We start from the raw sequence: 20,952 nt of genomic DNA on the forward strand, positions 1-20,952 counted from the left end.
GAGCAGCTTATGTGACTTACATATAATATTCAAACACTATAAAATGTGCCGGCAGAGTTTTGATCAGACAATTATCACCAGCAAGCTATCATTTAAAACTAAACTCAGTAAAAAAGACAATGGCTGTTTTACCTCATCCTAGGTACTGCCCTTCTTTGTATTGTACTTGTTTAGTTTTTTTTGTCCCCCTCTCTTTTCTCTTCTTCTTTATCAATTTGCTTTCTGTCTTTCTTGCATTCTTGACCTGCCAAGGGACTAGAGATGAAAATCAGCTTTATGGCTAACTCTGGCACATTTAGATTTTGAGTGTCAACAAAAAATGTCAATTGACATAATTGTCCCTTTTATTAAATAAACACATAAATAAGAAATCTTTCACAAGATAACATCAGCTTAAGTCGAGAGTACAAAAAAACAGTTGGGCACAAAGAGTTCAGAACAGTCTGAAACGGTCAGAGGTTTTTGCTCAGGAATCCCTTTTACCCCCTTTACCCCGGTGTGACATTACAGACATTACAGAAAATAAGATAAAGTACAATAAGTCTCTTTTAAGAACAAAATACTTGAATGCAAATGTACAGGACTGGATGGGGATGCAATTTGCTGATAAACATTCCTTTTTTAATTCTAAAACAGTTATCAACAAACCAGGAGAAGGTCAAATGTAATGCTCAAGCAGCTGAGTGAGGCATAGACATACACATTAATCCTGTCCTGTGCACGGCACTGTACCAAGCCTCTACAACACTGCTGAATCATCTCAAAAAGCCTCCAGCTATCTTTAACTCGAGCAGATCAATCCTGGGGAAAAAGGCAGAGGTCTGACAATATCCGAGGCAAGATATTGAGATGCTGTGCACACTGCTTTATTTTCCCCTCCATCTTCACAACGTTGCTTGCACAAGATGCCAGAAAATGGGAAAAAAGGAGCTTCAGTTATTCCAGTTGCCAGGAGCAGTAGCTCTTAGGTGTTGAATGACTACTACCCAATGGCCTTTACATCCTCAGTAATGAAAGTATTTGTGAAAACAATTTAAAAAGCTATTCTCTGCCACATTGAAAACCCATTGACTTCCTTTCTGTTTGCAGGCAGGTACTTTCACCCTTTTGAACCTCAACTACAAACAACTGGAGGGACCAAAGCCACATGCAAGGCTGTTGATATATATATTTTTGTAATCATTAATGTTCTGTGTGCTGACACAGAATCACTCTTCTGCTCTTTCTCTGGATGTCAAGCTTGATGTCAGTGCACCAGATGACTGCAGGGCTTTGTATTGTCTCCCTTTCTGTAAAGTTGATACATGAATGACTGCCGAGGCAATAAAAAGGACAAACATATTGTTAAGATCACGGATGACGCTGTGATTCTCTGTCTCCTGTGGGCTGTATAGGGTGCTTTCCAAAAAAAGAAGACCGGCCTGGCCTTGAAACACAAATTCAGACAGGCTTCTAAGAGGTCAAAGAACATGCTTTACTATGCCTCAATTGTACAAAAATAAGTTGTGTAATAAAATAATTTGACAAATTTCAAATAAATAAATACATATGAAATAATGTTCTAAATATGACCTATTCTGTGTCAGCTTCAAAATCCAGCTTCATCTAAATATCTCTTAAAACCTGTTCAATGTAATAAGATAAGGTTTGTCGGTGTCCATGTGAGCTTTGAGATCTCCAGCACCTTTATTAGACACTGAAACATATGTGCTAGCTTTGCACACGGTGCACTCCGCCTCCCACTTGTCCCGACCAGGGTGGTACCTGGAAAAATTCTTTAGCAGTTCAACTGGGAAGCTGCACTAACGCTTTGGTATTTTGTGTTCAATGCTGCTCCTGTGTTTGATCTGCTCTGGTCCGCTCACTGTATGTGCTCCCTGTCTGATCTGCTCCCTGTATGTGGATAGACAGTTAGAGAAAGGCTGCAGAGCTGCCCGCAGGGCAGCCTCTCGGGAATTACATCACGCAAAGTACCGTAGTATTGTGTGGAAAGCGCCGATCAATTTAAGTACACGCTTAATGGTCCCATTAAAAACAGTGAAAACCGGACATTCTCATGAATTTATTAACCCCCCCTGGACGCCCCGGACAGTGCGTAAAAAGTGGATATGTCCGGGCAATAGAGGACATTTGGTCACCCTAATGTAGACACAAACTTTGTTGATTTTTGTCTCTAGCTTAATACCTTAAAAACCAACGATGAAAAAAAAGAGTTTGGGAGGACACGACCTCCCTGTGCTGTCACTGCAGTCAACGGCTATCAGCATGTACCAATGCCCTGGGACTATAACTTAGAGATGTTCCGATACCAGTATCGGTATCGCCTCCAATACTATACTACTATACTACTGCTATATTACTATCGGGAAGTACTGGAGTTTATGCAACCATCCGATACCACCTAATAAAGAAAAAGAATGAAAATCTACGTTATAGTAATTAATTCATGTTCTTTTTCAGTTATAACTGACTGTCAAACTGGATAAAAAAAGAAATTTCTGTGGCATTCATTGTTTGTGTAAGTCCATTTTTAGAGTTTAACCTGAGCCAGACCAACAACAAGGTTGGACCCACATCACATCAATACAGGGACAGTAGTGTACAGTTGTTAAAACATCAGAATTGGTATCGGGAAGCAAAAAATGGTATCGGACCATCTCTAGTATAATTGAAACCAAATTCAACCAAAATTGAAGGTAACACTAAGGCTTTACTGAGCAGAGAAAAACTGAGACTGAATGGTACATTAAAGTATACGGTTGTGCAATAGAGTGGATTGAATATAAATGTTAATGATCATTAAATTTAGTGTGTATTTATTTAATGACATAAGTCTGAAGTTTAATATTGTCTACTACAGCGGACTTCCAATCTCTTACAAGAAGTAATTATTTTAAAATGTGCAGGCACGGGTCTAGATGGTTTGCTTAGTGCTCATTTCTCATTAAAATACTTAAAATAAGTTCCTCAGTGGAGACCCCCCACTGCTTCCACACCGGAATTTAAAGCTTCGGGTAATTTCCATTCCGGTACCAAAAACATGATCATTTTTTCATATTTTTAAAGTCTATCCCTGTGCATGTGGGGACTGTGTAACTGAGGGATTTAGTGCTGAGGGCTAAATGAGTAAATGGATTGTCAGGTGCAGTAGATTGTTAATGTGAGTTTGAGTGAGTAAGAGGACACAGTAGGCAAAGTGACACAGGATGGAGCCATTACAAATTTAAACTACAAATAGATTCATTGTCTATGTGAAATACAGAAAGTAACATCTTTCATGACAAATTTGATTTAGAAAATGAAAAGTACAATAGCCACCACTTCTGAACCGACAACAAAATGTGAGGTGCACAAGCACTTTGGTCATGTACTGTTTTCTATTCTTTTTATCCATGTGTTACTGTGTCTATTACATGTTTTAATGTTTGGTGTGGTGCTTGTTATGTGGTGGTCTACAAAGTTTTAAGGATGTCCCGCCTCGCAGACTGTAAACCTAGTTTACCGACGCGTACTGATAAAGTAACCTGAACTGGAAGTAACTCCCCTTTTTTCTTTTTCTTGGTAGTGTTAAAACACTGCCGCCATGAGTGCTTTACATAGCCAAAAAAACTATAAAGACATCAAGTCTGCATCTGGCTTCATTGGATTTTGTAAGACTCCGCTGCAACACAGTAGAACATCATGTAGGAACCAGACTCCATATATGTTGCTTGTTGTGTACTGCAATATGAAGATTTGGTGAATGTCTACAATGAGCCTCATTTAAAAACGCAGTAAAAAAATGGCAAAGTTAAAAAAAAAAGCCTGTTTGGCCCTGCTGTCTTTGTTTTGGCGTGCCATGGGTTTGAAATGCTCATGCTTATTCTCCTCTTATTTTAAAAGTAATGTCTATAAAACATACATTTTGTGCAGTTAAAAAGAAAGTAATCTGAGTTCAACGGCAATCTAAAGCACAGTACTGGTACACTTCCCATTTACAGACGTACTGTATGTTTTGTCTACAGAGAATGGTAAAAATTACGTTATTCTTCAACATCAACATTTATATTTGGCCGGTGGCTTTCCATCCAGATAAATTTTGGCCCTTCATGTAAAAGAATTTGGGCACCTCTTGCATAGACCCTGAAACTGTCTGTGTGTGTCCGGGGCCAAGCCTCACAGCCGGGACACGATTCTCTGATCTGCACATAAGTAAATGTGCAGATCAGAGGCGGTTGCATGGCTGTTTCTTTAATATTTGTATGAAAAGGAACAGTACTTTTCTTTTTCATTAAACATTGGAATGTTGTAAAATGACATCCTGTCTTGCCACATTTATTGCTACCCCGACAAAGTTGCTGTTTCTCCAAATCAAATCGCCCTGAGATGTGCACCTGCGAATCTTCTTTTCTTTATTCACCAGGTGCAACTCAACACCTGTAACACCAGTATCTGCATGTTCACATCTGAAGCCAATTCAATTACCATAAATATGTAAGCAGCAGTTATTGAAGAAATGTTTTGGCTTGGTACCTAACAGGGGCAGCTGGAGTCACTTGAAATCTAGAGAGGGCAACATCTTTGGTGAGATTGGCATAAAGTATTACACATGGCAATCATCTAACCACCTGATTATTTCATCAGATGGAACTGGGATAAACGTTGACTGGTTTGTAACACATGCATGAATTTACACAATTCTGACGCCCTAATTCCATCATGCTCTACTTTTCTACCTTACATTCCTTATTCATTCAGTAGTTCAAACGTACATACTACATACTGCATGTACTGTATTTGGGACATGGCTTTCAAAATGCCAAAGTGAATTAGCTTCTTTGTCTAAATGTACAGCACCTTTTTCCCATAAACCCATGTTTTCTCCCCCACACAATTTCCAATTATCTCTGCTTAATGCTTCTAACAGCTTTCCATTGATTGGTACTCCAACCCCCATGCTCTAATAATTCAATTCAGCTCGGGTTTTAAGTTTTGAATAATAACACTGTTTAATTCCTCTCTTCAGTTATACAAAGTCAAAATGCTATTTCCTCTATTTTGTATCCTCATTGGTTTACTGTTTGCACCAAATAATGCAGTGTTATGTCCAAATACTTCCTCTGTGCTGCACCTCCTCTACAACTGTTTATTTTTTAATTTTTAATTTTTTTGCGAAGATTCTTGGCCCAGTATCTTGTGAGTCAAAGGCTTTAAAGCAGCTAAAGAGATTATAGAGCATGCTGCCTTGAGCCTCTAGTCTAAACCTCAATCTGTGTTCGGCAAAATCATTCAGACAAAGACACTGCCGTTCTAATGATATCACAGCTCTAACAGATATTACAGATCAACAGACAAGACAATAACAGCAACACAGCATTCGGTTTCCAAGTTTTATATGAACAGAATAGCCTAAAGAACATCATACCAAGGGATCAGCATACCAATGTCAGCATTAATCAACAAAAAAGGCCATCAAAGAATCAACATGTAAGTAAATTCTTGGCCATACATGTGGTCATAAAGCTAATCAGTAGGGCAATCTAATAACACTGAGGTCATCCAATCCAATCAGCAGTACTTATGAAATTGTGTGACACATGGAGGAATATATGAATGATGGAGAACCTCCCTTGACTTGATCAGTGTAATTTTAAAATGTAATAGTGAGATCCATCACCATATCAGATATATGATTGAACAAACTGACAGGAACTTGTCCAAAGTCCCGTCGGCAATTAAATCCGATCACACGTTCACGATGACACATGTACCACACAGCAGATTTTACAAATGCGCTGCCTTTCTCCCTGCTACGTAACTGCAAAAGGACGGACAGACTTCATTACACGCAGATCTGCATGATTCATGCTTGGTTCTTCCAAATGATTGCCATCCATCATCACAAAAAGAGGAATCAGTTAGTGTAACAACAATATAATTTAAAGACATCTTAGAAGCAATCATTAATTTATGGAGTATAAAAGCCCTTTCACAGTGTTCCTGAAATGTTCGACCGCTGCAGGGGATTTCTACCTTGACCTTTCTTATTCATACCTCAGCCTGGAGGCTGCTGCTGGGAGACAGTAAGTGCTCAGACAGTGATGCCATTGCTGTATGACACCGTCTGTGATCTAGTTAAAGCAGCAAAACACGGCTCCCCTTCAAAGTCATACCAACCATGCATTTTGATGGTTGTGAAAACAAGTAGCAACTGATGTTTATTAGCAATTCATGGGGGCACAAACTTTAAGCCATCTAGACGGTCTCGAATAAAGACTTATAATGAGCTCACAGGAGATAATGGCTGCATGGGCTAGACAGCATACGTTTATACATCATCCCATTTGAAGGGATATGGATTGTTATTTTTATGGAAACTAGAAAGTAAGGTTTGTAATTGAACTGTAAACTGTGTAAAGAAAGGGCCGCATCACTGGTTAGGGTCAAGGGAAGTAGTTTTAAACCAGAAGACATTTGCTGTCTTATTTCATATGATGCCATGTCAAAAAAGTTTTTGGCAAAAAAAAAAAATACAAAACAAATAAATGAAAAGAAGAACTGTGTGATCAAATCTGTGACTCAGTACTACAAGAGCAGCTGTCTTTTACCCTTGAAGCCAAATCAACCATTTCCAGCCCCACTTTTACCTTTTCTCTGCCTTTAAAAAGCCATTGATCCGCTGACCAGCTCTCATAATGCAATTGGAAGAAGCGATTTCCCCCAGATCTAGACCGTAATACAACCATAATCACATCTGGTTCATTATGTGTCTGTGAAAAGGTCTCTAGAGACAGAAAACTGATTAATGTGTTTAAACACTGCTGTCACGTTAGCTGCAGCCATTACACTGGCGCATCGCACCTTCCATAAAACATGGCATACCGTATATTATAGATAATGTAATGTCACTTTGTTTCTCGGCTGGAAAAATTAGTTTTTTTTATGGTTCGCAGGGAAATCACGGATTGTTAGGTTTGCTGTTAGTTCCCAAGCAGGGGACATGGGAAATGAGCAAATGTGATACAAATCAGCTCCTGCGTTTTTACAGAAAATGGGAGTGTAATTGTAGTGGAATTAGATTCAGTGGTTACTGTTGCATGTGCTTGGTTAAAATACAATGCACTTGACAGTAATATATTCCCTGAAAATGTAATTCATTTTTTGTTGCACCTTGAACCAACGCTGGTGTGAATCAAGAATCTCTTGTGTACACAGGACACTGAAGAGATCAAATCGGAATTTAACAAAGGTTATTTCTCCTCTTACTGGGATTCTTTTGGGGCTGAATGCATTAGGTGAGCAGATTGGATATGGTAATAAGAAATGATATGAGGATATGTTCAACCCACAGTCAAAGAGTGTCCATCCAAAGTGTAGGTGGCAGTTCCTGCTTGCCAACTAAGTATGGAGTGTGAACTGGTAGCTGGAGAGGTGCCAGTTCACTTCCTGGGCACTGCCAACGTGCCCTTAAGCAAGGGCCCACATCTCTTCTGTAGTGCATGTATAGGTCCTGTTTGTGCATGTGTGTGTGATTCAGGCCTATGTGTTATGTGTGTAAAAACTAAAAACAGAGTGCAAAAAATGTACGTCCCACTTGCGGGATCAATGAAGTATGTCTTCATCTTAATATTAACAAATTGCAATCAGACAGTCGTTATAAATCAACATTAAGCATCAAACAATTGACGCTTGGAGTCATTTCTTACTTAGCTGACACCCACAACTAAGTGGCTTTTTATGTTCAACTAATACAAATGCTTTGTCGCTCTATTCTTTCCCTCACACAGCCAATTACTGTGTTTTTATTCTCACCTCTTAGCTCCAGAATGCAAATCACTCAGGACATTTCAGGCGGATTTGTTTACTGTGAATAAGTAAAGGACATCTGCAAAGCAGGATCATTATGATCTTAGTGCTTTGTCAGTTCACAGGGTTCCTTTATTTTCTCAAAGGACATCAGCTGTTTTTCTTGTCAGCACTGCTAATCAAAATTGTGTACATTTGTTTAAACTGCCAACCAACTGTCAAGATCATCTGTATTATCATTTGTTTGTGTATCGTCCTGTTTGACTTTTGCCATTTCATCTAAAAGTATGTTAAAAAGTACCAAAATACTGTTGACATGTGCTGCTTTTATTCTTTTTGTATATTAGCGTTCCCTTGTCTTTGTATGCGACAAATCAAAAGCAAAGCAGTAACTCTTTAATGAAATTAAAACAGTGATACTAACCGAATGTGCTAACACTATTGAACATTGATTGGCAGATAGCACGTCACCCAGCTGTCACAGTCAAACTGATGAAAGCATGATTTGTTTGGATGACATTCAGCTTGTTGAGCTGAACACCTCAACAGAATTGGATCTGACAGTTCCATTTCTGTAAAACTGGAGAAATGGGCTAATTTAATCCAACCCTGTTTTCGACAAAACCCACAAAACTAAACGATTTATCCTGAGAACATTTAGAAAGGTAATTAATTGTTCTCAAAGATTGCTGCTGAATTAGGTTTTCTTGGCACATATCTCTAAGCCAAACCATATGGCTATTTCATTGGAAGAATACAATTGGGTTTTTACTGTCTTTACGCCATTTTACCCAGACAAAGCACAGCTATGAGATTATGTGTGAATTAGAAAAGGCTATAATTGAGGCCATGATGGCTGAGTGTGAAACCAAGTCAGACTAAATGATTTCCAGAGGCCTTCATGCTCATGGGAATGTGCCCATGCACAGTGATGACTGGAAACATAGTTAGAGCTTCCATTGTCTGTTGATTGCTGGAAAGGAAATTAGGCTAGGCATAAACATCTGCATGTTTTGATATTAATTTTCTCTCCCAACACTCAAACATACAAGCTGATTTGCAGAGGATTAGTAGCCTTGTAACAGATCATATATCCAATCTCTTATTAAATGAGGATTGGCCAATGTGTGGCCGGGTTCCCAGGGTGCTCTAAACAGGACAGGGTTTCCCAGGCACTAAGCCAGCAGAGTAATATTGTTAGGTATGGGGACATAGGTAGGGCATGTCTTACCTGTAGCATTCAATTTAATTAATTTGTCCAATTCCATTGGACAAAATGGTGTTTATTAGTATTGTTGCACTTGTTGTCACACTTTATGGAGCAGATAAGTCAAAAGGAGGTTGCTAGTTGCCAAGATATTCCCCAAAGGTGTACGTGCTGCTCTCTTATCGTGTCTTTGCAATCTGTTCAATTTGCTATGGGATTGAGAGTTGGAGCTGAAATGTTTGTCGGCTTTCATTTTGAATGTGAAGTCACAGGCACATATTTAGTGGTTAGTTTTGTCTTATTTTTGTAACACAAAACATTTCTTTGTGTAATCTGGTTTATGGTTTGCTCCTTCATAGCAAGATGGACTAGTGTTTTACTTATGAACTAGGTAATCCTAGGCCTATTTGTTTGTGTGTGTGTGTGTCCAAGCATTAGAGTGCAAAGAGAGCCTCGGACAGACATCAAAGCCATGCAAATAGAATCATGGCGTGATGTGTTTGATATTGATTTGGCCCCTTGCTGAGAAAAAGACATAGGTCTTGGTGTGCAGTGGGCAGCTTTGGTAAGTGGCGTCCCAACTTCCATCTCTTTGGCACAGCGTTAAGGTGAGTGTGTGTGAACATATGTGCCGCTCAACAGAGGAGTGCAAGTCAACTTAATGATGTTTAAAGGTCATGCAAGCTTTAGCAAGCAAAGCGCAGAGACTCCAGAGACTGCCCAAAGCCTTCGGGTTTCAGGCTGTCGTCTTTTCAGGCAACAGTGAACAACAACAAAATAATTGTAATCACTCTGAAGATTTTGGACGCTGCAGAAAAAATAATCAAATCTTTGGCTGCTTTTATTCATCGCTCACATAAATGTTGCAAATGGAAATTATGTGCAACTTCACTCACTTGTAAAAAAACAACAACCCAAAAATGTGTCTGATAAAAACAAAGTAGTATAGTCTGAGTAAATTCTCCACTTCAAAGCGCTCTCTCACTCAAACGCATACAGTCGTTGCACATTTGATTAGCGCTCCTAGTGATGCGGTAATATTTATATACAGATCAGTTGTACATTTTTGATATTGATTGCTGTGGGTGAAAACATTTACTTCTTGCCAAAGAATAAAAAGTGGATGAGAGCTAACTGTGTTAGCGTCACAGAGTTGTTCACTGAGTGGAGAGGAAACAATGGAGCAGGCGTGAGGATTTTATTTTTTGACAGATTCTAACTGTGTAGGCAAGAGGTGAGCAGCCTGGTGTGTGTGCAGGGGGAGAACATGCTCAGATGAATCAAAGCTCAGGAGATCTCAGCAGCTTTTGTTCAGGGAATCTGATCTATTTGGAACATCACTTATGCCTTGATTGATCGATAAAAGGGAAAAAGACATCCATGTTCCGTCACAGTCTCTGAAGTTTTCTTTTCCTCTACATTTGGAATGTTGAATATATAACTTTCTCTTAAGATCATTTCCCTATGAAATATTGAACTAAGCCAGCACCTCACATTTTGCTAAATTAACAACTTAAAACCAACTTTATTTCTAATGTCAACACCTATCCCTATCCGACACTTCTCTAGTGACAAGCTTCCTCAATGGAATTGGATAACTTTTGGTATTTTGCTCAATTTGACCTATAAGACTTCAAACACCATTTCAATACAGATAAGTAGCATGGCACAGTTATTAAATATGTTATCAGCGCTTGCACAGGTTAAGCACATTCTGTGCATATCCAGCGAGGTAGGAAATAATTATTCTTGATAGGATTTATCTTTAATTTCCTCATTCCCTGCTCTGTTTCACTGGAGGGGAGTGAAAAGAACCTGGCATGACGTTTGATCCAGTGCAACACGGGGAAATTGAGATGGCAAAAAGTGGCATTGGTGTGCACACGCTTGCACTCAAACGTACACGCGTAGCAACATACATGCTTGTTCTGTAAAAATACTATCACACAGGCTGGTGTTTACCCCACAGTGTTTTAAGGGGCACATTAAGAGGACATATGGGTATATATGACTGCTTTGTACCCACAATGTTAAGACACTGTGTGACTTGGTATTTGAAACATATCTGTGCTGGATCTCTGAAGCCAGTAAAAGCCAGACACAAGGCTGTATGAACGACTCACTGTGCTTTCACATAGGCACGGGCCGGTACACGATTGTGCCGGTATGATGACCGCCAGCAAAAATATCATGGTTTCATGGTATTGTGGTGTTGCGATTACAGGTTTGAATTTTACATTGACATTATTTTTTGAAATGTCTGGGCAAAACAACATTTAACAATGTTTTTCATTTTTAAACACACTGCACAATGGCAGGGAGAAGGATTTCTAAAGTGCACTTTCTGTCCTTGAAGACTTATAAAAACAGAGTATACCTTAGGAACTCTTTGATGGAAAATGTTAGTGGTTTTGAAACCTTGACTTGACTACCTTGCAATCGGTAACTGGCCCATGTCTATTTTCACAGCAACGCAGGGATTGCTGGTTGAGAGTTACATGTAGGTGTTCTCAAGGGAACATGTCAAGTTTTTTGGGGTTGCCTGTGGGTCAGCTTATCTGTTAAAGGATCAGTTCACCCAGATCACAGGAAGAAAATAAAGTGGATTTTATACTGCGAATGTAAAATCTCTGCCACTGAGATTTCTACAGTGGTGTGAAAAAGTGTTTGCCCCCTTCCTCATTTCCTGTTCCTTTGCATGTTTGTCACACTTAAGTGTTTCGGAACATCAAACCAATAAACAATAGTCAAGAACACAAGTAAACACAAAATGCAATTGGTAATGAAGGTGTTTATTATAAAGGTGAAAAAAAATCCAAACCATCATGGCCCTGTGTGAAAAAGTGATTGCCCCCTAAACCTAATAACTGGTTGGCCACCTTAGCAGCAACAACTGCAACCAAGCGTTTCGATAACGTGCAATGAGGCTTTTACAGCGTCCTGGAGGAATTTTGGCCCCCCATCTTTGCAGAATTGTCCTAATCCAGTTACATTAGAGGGTTTTCGAGCATGAACGCCTTTTTAAGGTCATACCACAACATCTCAATAGGATTCAGGTCAGGACTTTGGCTAGGCCACTCCAAAGTCTTCATTTTGTTTTTCCTTCAACCATTCGGTGGTGGACTTGCTGGTGTTTTTAGGATCATTGTCCTGCTGCAGAACCCAAGTTCGTTTCAGCTTGAGTACACAAACGATGGTCGGACATCTCCTTCAGGATCTCTTGGTAGACAGCAGAATCATAGTTCCTTTTATACGCCGCAAGTCTTCCGGGTCCTGAAGCAGCAAAACAGCCCCAACCATCCACACTACCACCACCATATTTTACTGTTGGTTAATGTTCTTTTATGAAATGTAGTGTTCCTTCTACGCCAGATATCTTGGACACACCCTTCCAAAGAGTTCCACTTTTGTCTCATCGGTCCACAGAATGTTGTCCCAAAAGTCTTGGGATCATCAAGATGTGTTGTGGAGAAATTGAGACGAGCTTTGATGTCTTTTTGCTCAGCAGTGGTTTTCTCCTTTGGAACTCTGCCATGCAGGCCATTTTTGCCAGTCTTTTCCTGATTTGGAGGCATGAACGCTGACCTCAACTGAGGCAAGTGAGGCCTGCAGTTCTTTGAACGTTGTTGTGGGGTCTTTTGTGACCTCTTGGATGAGTCGTCGCTGCTCTCTGGGCTAATTTTGGGCGGCCGGCCACTCCTGGAAGGTTCACCACTGTCCATGTCTTCGCCATTTGTGGTAATGGCTCTCATTGTGGTTCGCTGGATTCCCAAAGCTTTGAAATGGCTTTATACCCTTTCCAGACTGATAATCTCAATTACTTTCTTTCTCAATTGTTCTTGAATTTCTTTGGGTCTTGGCATGATGTGTCCTTTTAGATCTTCTGGTGACCTTACTGTGTCAGCAGCTCCTATTTAAGTGATGCCTTGATTGTGAACAGGTTGTGGCAATAATCAGGCCTGGTGTGTGGCTAGAGAATTGAACTCAGGTGTGACAACCACGTTATAGTATGTTTTAACAAGGGGGGCAATCACTTTTTCACACAGGCTATGATGGTTTGGATTTTTTTTCACCTTTAATAATAACACTTCATTTACAAATTGCATTTTGTGTTTACTTGTGTTGTCCTTGACTATGTTTAAATGGTTTGATGTTCCGAAACACTTAAGTGTGACAAACAGTTCAAAGGAACAGGAAATGAGGAAGGGGGCAAACACTTTTTCACACCACTGTACCTCCACCCAATACAGCTGATTGAATGCCATTTTATTATTATTATAAATTAAAATTCATGAAATTAACTTGTTCCAGAAACAGTACTCATAATCCCCACAAATCACTGTCAACGGTTTTCATTGGAACTATTTTCTCAGTAAAAAGTAGTTCCAATAAAAACTCTTTTTCTACCTTTACTTTTAGCATCAAGGGTAATACAGTTTTAAAAAAATATTATTAGGTAAAGTTCCCCTTTAAATGATAAAAAAATAGAGACCAAAATCATGTATCAAATGTGATTTAAAAATTTAATTAGTAGTGATTACTGGTGAATATGTTCACTGGGCAGTGACTTTGGGTTCTGTTCTGCAGCTCTTACATTGTAAGAAATAAACAGGAAACAGTCCAATGATAGTTCATGGGAATTTTACCTCCCACACAAAAACTTCCATTCTTGGCCATACATATTATTTACGATGACTTGCCATTGAGCATTTGAGCTGCTACATATTTCATTTTTCTCAGTTCCAAGATTATGCTTACAAGTACTCAACATAGTGTACAGTATATCACAGTCTATGTACTGTATCTATACCATGGACAGACTTTGGTGTGTACTATTATAACTTAAGTCTCAATGCATTTTACTGTTGGCAGTATCATCAAGTCCCTGGCAGACCATTGATTTTTTGTACAGTAGTGAGCTCATACCAGCGTATGTGTCAACAGTCAACAAGTGTAATGAATGATCAATGTTTAAAGCTGCGCTAATTCATATTTTTACATTAACAATAAATTGACTATGTGTAATTTGAGAAGTGTTGCTTGTAGAGAAAAACCCACAGATAATTTTCACTCTACTCTACAGTTCCCCTCAGCTATAAAGAGCATTTGATCATCTTTCAGTTAATCCTCTATAGACCCAGTCACAATGTTGGTTTAGAATAATATCTATCAAAAAAAAAACTCCTGCGGCCCTGACATACAACGTAACGGCTCTAAGCAAACAGGGACGAGGAACAACTGGATATACTCTCATCTCGTCTATCTGGAATCCATGTTTTGGTGCTTTCACACTTTCAGTAACATTAGGTTGGAGATTTCATTCACCTGTTGGGTCACAGTTGATGTTTGTTGTTGGATAATACTGCATAATTAGGGCTTGTCACACCGAGGAACTCACTAAACCGATGCACTGTTGTGATGATTTTAAATACAACAAAAGCATTCTACATGCAGAAGACCATGGCACAGAAGCAAACGCGACATGTTCAAAGTTCGAGTGAACCGTAAATCCAATTCTCTTTTAAAATCAGTTTACATAGTGGGAAATAACACCACAATTTGAGTATGATAATCTGAATTGAGTTTCAGGCCTTGGTTATTAACATGGCAGTCTGGTTATGTTTTAAAATATGGTTGGAAAAATAATTGGGGTCATCCCCCAGAAAACAAATGTAATTTAACACAAATTTCCTGCGTTTCTACCCCACCTAACTTCTTGGATTGAGTTAAGAAACAGCCCCCCGCACTAGTCTAGATTAGATCCCAGGCGGGCTAACCTAACTAATGTTGCCTCCCAAATCGGTTTGGCATTTCACCGACAGTACAATCCTTTTGTACGTTTGGCTTAAAACGTTTGCATGTTCATTCAACATACACAAGCCTATCTTCCCCTTTGCTGAAAATATTAAAATGATCATTGATACAGGCTTGATGATGAGTTTATTTTTGAATGAATCAATGTATTTTTTCTCACAACAGTGGAGGTAGCAAAACCATAACTTTGCTCCAACTAATTATATAATGGGGATGCATTTGCTGTACTTGCTCCATTGCTCAGGCACCCATGGTTGTGAGAACACTGACTCAGCTATTTCATTAAAATGAAGATCATGGTAAGTCTATTATCGCTGCCAGCATGCACGGCATGCACATTATCCTGACATTACTTTGTTTATAACCAGCCTTTGGGTGTTGAGTCTCGCCTGTATTCTGAGGAAGTGTATGTCACTTAGATAGGAGAAGTACAGCAGGGAGCAATATAACCAGTAGTAAGTGACAGACAGGAAATATTTATATTGCTTTTAGTTGGTGGTGAAGAAGAATCAATGCAATCTGCTGTATCAGCAATCACTGTGGCAAGATTGCCTGGACATGTAATGCATGCAAGTGGCTTAATGAATTATTCTGATAATCATAATCAGTGCGAAAATGGAAAATGCGGTTGATGGGTTGCCTATTGTCTCTCTAATATACACCCTCCTTCAGACACACAAACACACAAACACACACACACACACACACACACACTCACACACACACACACACACACACACACACACACACACACACACACACACACACACACACACACACACACACACACACACACACACACACACACACACACACACACACACACACAGTTAGCTGGGGCCATACATCACTGGATTGCACAGCTGTCTTCTGCCACACCAGTAAATTGATGCTAATGCAATTAGCTCTTTTGCCTTCATCTCAACTCCACCTCGAACCTACTGAGAGTGTGCGGAGGTTAGTGTGTGTGTGTGTGTGTGTGTGTGTGTGTGTGTGTGTGTGTGTGTGTGGGCGCAGAAGAGATCTAGAAAAAAAGAACAGACCTCCGGAACTAATTAGGGGAAATGCGTTAGAGGGAAATGGTTTCGGAACACAGTCAAACTGCCCATATTTCAGGTGCGAGCCACACATTTTTACAGACATCAATATTGCAACAGCAAGGTCCGTCCTGCCAGCAATAATCAAAGTAGTCTGGAGTCTAAGAGCTGTGTAAATATCACCAGGTGAATATATGGCGAAAATGAGTCACTGATGTAACCTCGCCAAAACTGACACGTAGGACTAGCATATGAGAGTGTGTTGAAGCCTCCTTCACAGCTTTCATGCCCTGCAGCATTACTTCATGCTCTGCAACATCCCCAGTCTCAAAACATTAACTATAACCATGGATTATTATGACCGTCTTGCAGATGAAAGAAAACAAGTCTATTTATCATGGTGCTGATACAGGGAATGTGAATGTGAACATGTCAGAGGGCTGAAAGAATATTAAGGGCACACAATGGCTGAAAGCTACGGCTTTGTGTTTGAAAGTGAGAAAGTGAGAAGCGTGATAACTAAAACATTTGTGGAAAGAATGTTTTAATGTAATGAAACATTTGTGTTTCCCTTCCAAAGCACGTGCTACAGGTCAGATCTATAATTCTACCAAAGGCCAGATTTAATGAGCAGAGATTAGCCTGCAGTTTGAGGCAGAAGAAGAATGAAATTGTATGATAATGTGATCAACCATTCAGCGCCCTTGTTTGCTATGCTGTACATTTCAGTCAATGCTGCAGCTTTTTCTGTTGATGCTGATGCCACAACAGTCCAACGATGCTTCATGGTATATTGTGAAATTAACTTAATTCAATTAACTGCGATATAACGGGCCAGTAATGCTCAACTCGGAAACCACTCATGAATTAAACTGCCTAATTCATCTCCTCTTTCCCACACACTAAATTTAATTTATTCAAAACATTAACAACAGTGGCAGCCAAAGCCACAAAAACAGTAGAGATGGCAATTCAGTCATCCAAAAATATTAGGCGTCCTAGTTGCTCCTGATGGAATCTTTTACACCTACTAATTACATTTATAACACAAGGTCTCACATCAGTTTTGTTTGGAAGTTTACGCCGAAGGTGTCCTTCTTATCACTGTGCCACCTTCTCTCATTTACCCTCCGTTCAGCTAAAAAAAACTAAAACACTAATCCTTCTCACAAACACATGCACACCCATGCAAAACTAGCCTCCACCCTTATCTCAGAGAGCTGCTGTTGCCAAAACGCAGAAATCTATTTGAAACGTGGGTTTCGGAAAAATAAATAACACCTGTCATCTTCACAGTCTCCCTCCTTCAGAAAATGGGGCATCTGTTGAGGCGATATCTTTATAGTGGAGCCGTGTGTCTGATTAAAACGCAAAGCACTCGGTCAGGCGCTCTCTGTGTCCTTTTTAATTAGTTTACGATAAGAGACCGTTGCCTTTATACCGTCCAGTTACTGAGCTAGATCTCATCAACAGCAACATAAACAAGGCAGGCACATTTGTGAGGATGCCCGGGTTTCTTCTCTGAGAAGAGTTTTTAAGGTGTAAAGGGAAAAAAGTAAACCTCAGTTGTAGGCCGTGATAAATCCATTATGTTGCCGCTGTGAGCGGTTGACAGTCGCAGGCAGGTTTCATCACTTCATCACCCTGTATTACCTCACCACATAAACAGGTTCCTCCCCTCAGCAGTCAGCCTCACCACCAAGGCCCCCGGACCCCCACTGACACTGACTGTTAACCCCCGCCCATCCATGGTCACTACACTTGCACTAACCTTCATCCTCAACTCTACATCTGCCCATTGCATAGACTTCATATTCTTTGCAAATTTTGCACTCAACCCATTCAGCCTTTTTCTACCGTTACTTTGTATCTATATATTTGTTTTACCTGTATTTATTGTTTATTTCATATTAACGTTTAACATGTTTTGTTTGTGTATGCACTTTTTACCAAGGCAAATTCGACAAAACTGTATTTATTGTGGCAATAAAACCTGTTCTGATTCTGATCAAGAGAGATCAAGAGACGCACTAATCCTGACACACATGGACTCTCTGCCATTCATAGGTAATATCAGGGCCCACTTGCAAGTATGATAAGCTCTGTGTTACACTGTATCAAAGGGACATGGTATAGGTCAGACAACTGTGGTTATTTATGTTAAAGATAGTACTTATTTTACTTTGATCATTTGGCATTGGCCTATTTTGACTGCTAAAATAATGATAAAACAATTACCCTTCGGTAAGAAGAAACACAGAAACACCTTAGTGCCTGCCAAGCTTTCAAATTTGGCACTGCACATGTAATTTACAGTGATAATAGCTGCTGATTTACCACTTGAAATTTCTACGTTTTTTAAAACTCATTTTTAGTCAGTAACTTTCAAGTTTGCCGTTGCCAGAGTGACAACTGGTACTGGCAAAATTCAGCTTCATCCAGCAAGCACATAAACATCAACTCTGTGAGTTGGTTGAAAACTGCATCTCAAACTGACTTCCTGGTTTCTGTTTTTTAACCAAAGGGCGAAGCAATCGTCCACAAAACGTAGCTCCTGTGCCGCCATTTTAATGCTACCAAGCACTCACCCACTGACTTACAACTTTCAGACCGCTTACTCACGTCACATCTACTTTGTTAAGCTCAGTTGGAAGCTGCGCGGAGACGCTCAGCCATCAACGATAAAGTCCTTCTAATAGCCTTCACTGGTCTCCGTGCAGAGCATCGGGATCTGTTGGTCCATGTTTTTAACTGTCTATGGTTTTAACATATGGTGCGTCTCAAATTGCGCACTTCTGTACTAACACTAGCTATTTTTAGTACATAATGCGTTCACATTGTCTAAATGTGGTCAAATGCAGTGCACTACAAGTTCCTGGATGTTGCGCTAATAATCAAAATGTTGAGTGTGGAACAATGGACACTTTCAACCCTCAACGGTCGTCATCTTGGCTACGTAGCGGAAGGGGCGGAGCCACCAAAATTTGCAAAGCTTTCACCAATGACGGCCGATGACGCACTGGCAAGTCCAGTGGAGCAATACAAATGTAAATTGAACATAATTCTTTTTTCTATATTTGTATTACATACAATCCACCTGTATGTTTATTTGGTTAATTTTGCAGTTGGTAATGCTTTTGGTACCACAAATTATAACATATGTTGGTACAGTAGCGGCAAAATTTATAACACTGGCAAGTTAGATATAAATTAACGTTACATATGTTGTGGCCATACTGTTTTTTGTGTTAAATCCTCATCCTCACTGTAGAATATTTAGAATATGTCAAATGTGTGATTTTAACATAATCTAATTTTAATATAATCCATCTCTTTAGGGACAAACAAGGACTAGAAGTCCCTCATTTAGGAGCCACGATGACCATCAGACCGTAGAAGGATCCCGTGCAGAGTCTGAAGTCCCCCTTTATGTCACTATCCCCATCAAACTAAAGTACAGTGCCAGCACTGGGACCGTATTGTTCAGCTGGCAGTAATGTTAAGGCCTGGGGTTTGGAGCCTGTAGAACTTTAAGCACAGAACCGTCTTTTAAATAAAATTATATGAAATGTATTTAGTGTTGTATTATCTTTTGCATTGCACTGACTGTAGCAAACACATAACGTTAGTGCACAAAAGAATAGAAGAACGGGATCTATTTACATGTCAATTATGTTGCCTCTGCTTTCACTCTTGAATTGTCACTGTATGAAAACCCTTTAGAATACAGAGAATTACGACTTAAAATACTAGTTTACTCTAACACATAGTAGACCTACTCTAGTAAGCCACTGATGCTAACATTAGCAGCATAAGTTAATGCAGAAAATACATCCATTTCTTATGCTTCTGCTCTTCTATTTGGAAAGGCCATAACAAATGACACACCACTCTTACTGAGGCCACATGCACACTACTTTGGGATTTTGAGGATTTTAAAGCTTTGACAGATTGGCCACACCTACTTATGATTGGACAATCATAGTTGGTGACTCATTGTCCATTCAAAGCCACAAAATCAGTAACACATGGTACATGACTGCATTCGTGTAGCACTTTCGTCTAAAATGCTTTACACTTTCCCTTTCTTTCTCCTATTCACACATGCACTCACACAACGATGACGGCGGGATACCATGCAAGGTGCTTGCTTGCCTAACCATGAGGATCAATATCTTGCCCAAGTATAATTTAACATGTGGACTGGACATGGACATGAACATTTGAGTTTTGGCTCCCTGAGTGTAAACTTTACAGGAGAGAGTTGTGTTCACACACTGTTGTGAGCCAGAACAGCATAGACTTATACTGGACCTTTTTGAGCTTGATTCAAATGCAAAGAGAGATCCAACAGTAGATGCAGATTTCAGCGCTTTGCTTTAAGAGCCTTTATAATTACAGCCTAACACCTCAGACATACTGTATACAGTATAAAATCAACAAAGCCTACTACCACAATAAACAAAACACAAATTAAAAACATTATTAATCAGCACCTCTAAATCTGAGGCCATGGTTCTCCGCAGGAAATCGATGGAATGCCTTCTTCAAGTAGGGAATGAGTCCTCATCCCAAGTGAAGGAGTTTAAATACCTTGGGGTCTTGTTCACGTGTGAAGGGACAATGGAGCAGGAGATTGGTCGGAGAATCGACGCAGCGGGTGCGGCATTACATTTGATTTATCGCACCGTTTATCCAGCGAAGCTCTGGACCTAACGGTCAGTTTTCGTTCCTACCCTCATCTATGGTCATGAAGGCTGGGTCATGACCCAAAGAACGAGATCCAGGGTACATGCGGGCGAAATGGGCTTCCTCAGGAGGGGGGCTGGCGTCTCCCTTAGAGATAGGGAGAGAAGCACAGCCGCTGCTCCTTTGCATCGAAAGGAGCCAGTTGAGGTAGTACAGGCATCTGGTAGGATGCCTCCTGGGCGTCTCCCTAGGGAGGTGTTCCAGGCACGTCCAGGTAGGTGTTCCAGACTAGTTGGAGAGATTATATCTCCAATCCATCGGGAAAGGGAAGTTTTGGGGTCCCCTGCTGGAGCTGCTGCCCCCGCGACCCGATGCCAGATAAGTGGACAAAGATAGATAGATAGATGGATGGATGGATGG

At 40.0% G+C, this 20,952-nt stretch overlaps 1 protein-coding gene and 1 long non-coding RNA gene across 2 annotated transcripts in view; both read right to left on the bottom strand.

The window, feature by feature from the left end:
• The window catches only part of alk (ALK receptor tyrosine kinase), a 397,773-nt gene that overhangs the window by 342,342 nt on the left and 34,479 nt on the right, over positions 1-20,952 (bottom strand). The window lies entirely within an intron of this gene.
• On the bottom strand, positions 2,954-14,249 carry LOC116669883 (uncharacterized). The gene is made up of 4 exons (XR_004326900.1): positions 14,175-14,249; positions 6,772-6,777; positions 3,402-3,406; positions 2,954-2,966 (listed from the first exon to the last, which is right to left on the bottom strand). It is a non-coding gene; the product is annotated as an uncharacterized LOC116669883 (long non-coding RNA).

This window comes from Etheostoma spectabile, chromosome 20 (assembly GCF_008692095.1).
Source record: "Etheostoma spectabile isolate EspeVRDwgs_2016 chromosome 20, UIUC_Espe_1.0, whole genome shotgun sequence".
Taxonomy (NCBI): Eukaryota; Metazoa; Chordata; class Actinopteri; order Perciformes; family Percidae; genus Etheostoma; species Etheostoma spectabile.